Source organism: Megascapheus bottae, chromosome 5, assembly GCF_031878675.1.
Source record: "Megascapheus bottae isolate mThoBot1 chromosome 5, mThoBot2.hap1, whole genome shotgun sequence".
Lineage (NCBI taxonomy): Eukaryota > Metazoa > Chordata > Mammalia > Rodentia > Geomyidae > Megascapheus > Megascapheus bottae.
The window spans coordinates 61,163,970-61,169,653 of record NC_143513.1 but is presented as its reverse complement, the minus strand read 5'-3'; the positions used below and the strand labels follow the sequence as shown (position 1 = coordinate 61,169,653).

The 5,684-nt window shown below is 32.7% G+C and overlaps 1 long non-coding RNA gene across 1 annotated transcript; it reads left to right on the top strand.

The window, feature by feature from the left end:
* Nucleotides 1-465: 465 nt before the first annotated feature.
* LOC150063488 (uncharacterized) lies at nucleotides 466-2,702 on the top strand. Its single transcript, XR_016535434.1, has 3 exons — nucleotides 466-506; nucleotides 1,656-1,690; nucleotides 2,547-2,702. It is a non-coding gene; the product is annotated as an uncharacterized LOC150063488 (long non-coding RNA).
* Nucleotides 2,703-5,684: the final 2,982 nt, after the last annotated feature.

Genomic DNA, 5,684 nt, shown 5'->3' with positions numbered 1-5,684 from the left:
CTCAAGTGTCTTCATGGAACTGAAAATTTTATTTAATCCTGGGTCATGAAAAATTTTAGACTGATCAAATATTACTTACTGGATTAAGTTAATCTTTTGTGTCAGTCCTGGGTTTGAACTCAGGGCCTGAGCATGGTCCTTGGACTTTCTCAAGGCTAGAGCTCTACCACTTGAGCCTCAGCACCATTTCTGGCATTTTTCTACGTATATGGTACTGAAGAATTGACTGTGGGTCTTTGTGCATGCTAGGCAAGCACTCTATCACTAGGCCAAACTCCGAGTCCCGATTATATTAATTTTTATTATAGTCAAATTTTGCATTGAAGTAAAAGAATTCTGTTTTTCTTTCACCAACTCTTAAGTAGGATTATGTTTCATTCTAGAGGCCAATAGCATGTCGAAATTTATGACATGTACAGTTTCTGAAACGCCATTTTGATGCCCATTCTTTTGTCCTATTTCTACAGAAGTAGTTGTGAGACTGAGGAAAGAATCCAGACTGAGAGGTAAGGTATGAGAAAAATAAGAGGAAGAGATATTCTGTCTTCAAGCAGAAGCTCAAAAGAAAAATAGCTATAAAAAATAGAATTAGAGGAGGGAAATGGAGATAACCAAGTAAAGGAAAGAGAACTTGAAGAAGTTGAATTTTATAGTTGTTGATTGTGTATGGGAAATCTTAAATTCTCCATTCCTGAGTTTTCATAAGCAAATATTTAAGTGATATTAATGGAGATAGACTTGAATGGCCACTGTGTGTATTAACTAAAGAGCACTATGCCATACAGAAAGTACAAAAAACCATTGACATATATGCCAACCAAATAAGGAATGCTAAAGACATCCCCTTTGGGACGCTTTTGCATTATTTATATACATTGAAACAAGAAGAAAATACTCACTACATGATGACTGTAATATGCAGAAAATTGTTCTATACCTGGTATTTCTAGAGGCAGTCAAAATCCCTGGAAACTGCTTTATGCATTTCTCAAGCTACATTGCATAAAAATGAAACATTAAGACTTAGCAGAAATAAATAATTATTTCATATGACTTTAAAATATTTAGGGCTGTAAAATATTTACAAAACTGTCTTTTTCCTGGAAAAAATTAGGTGCTTTTGGGTAGCATGGAAAGTTTAACCAATATTTCACTGATATTTCTCCTCTCCATAACACAGAAGAAAGTGTTTTCCCAAGTTTAAAGGAAAATGAAAGTCATTGGTGTTATCTAAATAATTCAGATCCCTATGCAAAATAGATCATCAATGTGCTTATACTAGAAAATGAACAAATTGAAATGTAACAGAGCTCTGATAGAATAATTTGAAGCACTCCTACTTCATTGAATACATAACAAAGCAAATATTAAAATCTAAGAATGTATAACTGATAAATATTACTATGATAAATACGCTCGGAGGTTCACTGTCTTTTTTTTTACTTATTCATCTTACATTTTCGTTTTGTGTATGGGAGAAAAAGAGATCTTTGATATAAAATTCCAAATCATGTGAGCATTTTATTCTGTTCTTACTGTCTGACTGACTAGGCGACCATATAATGGGATGTGACAGAAAAGTTATTTTTCTAGACATGTTTAATTAGGTTGGACATTCACAGGGCATAATTTTCTATTTTATTTTGGGTCTACAGGTAACAGCCTTATGTATTAAGAACTCTGAAAGAAAGTAAGTCTCCATTCCTATTAAAATGCATTTGCTCCCTGGCTGATCTATCAACTTTACTTATGCAAATTCTGTTGAATAAAACTAGGCCCCTCTTCTTTCTGTGCATTGCTGTCTGTTACCAGTGCTTCTTCAGGAATATTCTAAAGATTTCTCTGAAAATGTTTAGACATGTGTAATGACATTATAGTGTTTCTATTAAGAAAAATTATGAAGGGGAACAAATTTATCAGAATTTAGAAGAAAAAGAAAACCACTTTTGGTCTTGTCACACAAGAGTATTTAAGTCTATTATTTGCCTAGAAATTTTACAACAGCTACCTGCTATTCCAAAATAATTCTGAAGTCAATTTTGGTTCTAAGTACTTATAAGAACTATGACAATGCTTAAAAATTGTTGCAGTTGATATACATAAATAATACCAGGAAATAAGAGGGATTTTTTGGCAATTGTCAGCATGTAGTAATGTGTTAATCTACCAGCTTGATGTATTAAAGATTGAGAGATACACAAATATTGTAAACTAACAATGTGAATTTAAATTTACAGCTTGAATTTAAGCATATTTACGGTTCAGATAAAATTTATAACCTCTCTAAGAAGACAGAAGAAAGAGCAATGTAGAACTTTGGTTCCTACAACAAAGAGATACACAATAATAATTATATAACTATTTTTTTAATTTTTAAAATATTTGAGACAATAATAATTACTATTATTTTTTAGGCTTATTATTTTTTCAAGTATTTTAATTAAGTTTGAGACCTTGCAATAACCAAGGCATTTCCAAATTAACATAGTAAAATAGTAAAAACAACTTAAATGAAAGAGCACTCAGGGTTAGTTCTTCAAACACAGAGAAGAAGATGAAGCAGAGTGACATCATTGTCAAAAGTGGAGACACCCAGTAAGAGATGGAAATGGAACAAAGCCATCAGAGCTTCATGACCCTGAAGTAAGCCATGAGGTACCTGCACAAGTAAGAAGCAGTCTTGTGGAACACAGAGAAAGGCCCTACTGGTAAAGTCCCGCATAATCATTTTTCAGATAGCTCACAAATGTATCCGAACAGAAGGGGCAGCTGCTCTCTGTGTATTTTATCACAGTTATATATATGGGGCGTCATAACAATAACTGCAACCAAGAGTATGAAGGACAAATGTATAATTATAAGATAAATAAAATGCACACTCATATAAAGGGACATTAATCCCCACCAGTAGGTACCCTGGTTGATGTTTCCTGTAGAAGTGTAATCAAAAATTTGTATTTATGTGATAGGATCTAGGTAAAAATTGGTGTGGGATGCAGTTGTAGAGTAATACTGCACTTGATAAATTCTCTCTATGAGATCCAAGGGTCAATGACGATTAGCCTAGCAAACAGAAAGTTTTCATTAACATTTACTGGATTTAAAATATTGACTCATATACTTTTAAATGTCATGCAAGTAAGAAAGAAATTAAAAACCAATAAATTTCCCACAGTGTGCCATTTTACCTGTATCCACTTTTGAATAAACTGCATAAATAAAATTATGATTTAAGGTTCTTTATAATATAAAATAAATAGTTTTCACCTTGTATTAGAGAAACTAAAAATATCGTAGCATTACTTTTGTCTATAATCAGTCACCTTTAAACTAGAATCAAAGACAAAAATGTTGATAGTGAATAGAAAAGCTAGAAAAAGATTCAGAATGCAAGAGCAAATGTGCTGTTTTATGTTTGTTTCCTTGTTTTAATTTGTTCGGTTATTTATTCATTGTTGTTTTGTCAAGATCAGTCATACGCTAAAAAAAAAAAATGAAGAGGAAGCAGACACTTTGGCCACCAATAACCGTGATATTTTTGGCACAGGGCCAGTGTTTGGATTCAGACTTTGCTGGTATACAAAGATGACAAAGGAAGAACAGAGAAAAGGATTAGGACATCCTGTGATTTCCTGAGATTAAAGAGGAATGATATTGAAACTTCCAGAGCAAAATTTTAATTGTAGCATACTACCCTGTCTTCCCTAATGATAATTTCTAATGTCACATAAGGTAGCAGGGCTTCAAAAGTAAATTAGCGTTTGGAGCAGTTGCATTATGTTCAGAAAATGGGCTATACTTCAGATTCACATGAGGTAGCATGAAATTATGGTTGTTATGAGAAAAAGGAAGTAATAACTAATGTAGGTGACGATGTGAGAAAAGAAGACCATTTTCACTGACTACTGACTATTGTAATGTAAATTACCATTGCCATTGTGAAAAACAAGTTTCTAAGTACTGAAAGTGATACTACTATATGATCTAGAAATCTAGATTCTGGAGAGTAATGATGAAAGCTTATTGCAGAATTATTCACAGTAACCATTTTAACAACTCAAGTATACACTGAAAGATAGATACAGTGAAAATATAATACATATATTTATTCATAAAGAAGACACTATTATTCAACTACAAAACAAGATTCAGGAAATTTGATAACATAGGTGAACTTTGGAAGCATTATGCTATATGAAAGAACATAGAGACTTAAATACTTTATGAACTCACATATGGAATTAAAAGAGTTGAACTCAGATAGCAGGAGAAGAGAATGATGGTGGTCAGTTATCAGGGGGAAGGAAAATGAGATCTACACAGAAGGTACATATTTTAAGTTAAAAGATAAATACGTTCAAAGGATAAAATACACATATGGCAAAAACATTTTAATTCTGTGTGATATGCTTGATATCTGCTCAGAAAGCAAATCTTATCTATACTCACCACACAAATTATACATATCAGCTTGTGAGTGAACAAATTTACTTCTTTTTTTTGGGGGGGGGGTCATGGGCTTGAACTCAGCCTGCGTACTTTCCCTCAGCTCTTCAGCTCAAGGCTACCACCCTACCCTTGAGGCAAGCCCCACTTCCCGTTTTCTAGAGGTTAGTTGGAGATAAGAGTCTCAGGTCCTTTTGTGCTGGGCTGGCATTGAACCATGATCCTCAGATCTCAGCCTCCTGAGTAGCTAGGATTACAGGCATGAGCCACTGTGCCCCACAGCAAATCTACGTGGTAGTGGAAAAATCATCGTATATATGCATATTTGGTTATTTGAAATAGGATAAGGAAGGGGGGAAAACAAGATGAGGCACGGGGGTGGGGAGAGTGAAATGGGGACCAAGACATGAGAAAGGGTATCAATGTTTGTGAAGTAATGCACCTTCTATCTGGTGAATATCATGTAACCCTTTTATTAATTACAATAAAAAAACATATGGAAAAAAAGAAAATCCCAAATAATCAAAAAAATCATCTTTCATTTGTATTTTTGCTTTCTGTGATTGCAGCTGATCACAGACAACTGTAATCCGAAATATTAGATGGGAAATTTCCATAATAAACAATTTATATATTTTTAAAACTTTTGTGAAAATAAAGGAATGATTAGGAATTATTATCTTATTTACTTTCCCTCATTTATACATTAATCTCCTACAAAGGTTTGTGTTTAGGTGAAAATAAGTATAATGTGTGTAAGGTTTGGTATTATCTACTATTTAAGGCATCAACTGAAGATATTAAAAACACATCATAGATAAATTGGGGCCAATTCCATACATTTATAATCAAATATATTATCCCATTTCTTAAATGTATGCAAATTATATGTTCATTATACCTCAATAAAGCATGGGAGAATAGCTAAATTAAAAATGTGGAGATAGCTTCAGTAAAAATTGAACCCTATCTTATTTAAGCTCCAAATTAAATGAACAAGATTATTTTCTACTGTTTTTACTTATCGAGTAATATGATAAATTTTCTAAAGGAGCTGTTTGTTTCGTAAATATCATGTCATATCAAACACAATGTTAAGGGAAAATAGCCAGGATCATCAAAAGATATATCTATGTAACAGAAACATAAGGTTAATAATAAAGAAGATATGGAAGCTTATTAAAATAATGAATATGGACATGTTCAGGAAAATAGAAGCCAACAGCAATGAATTTAAA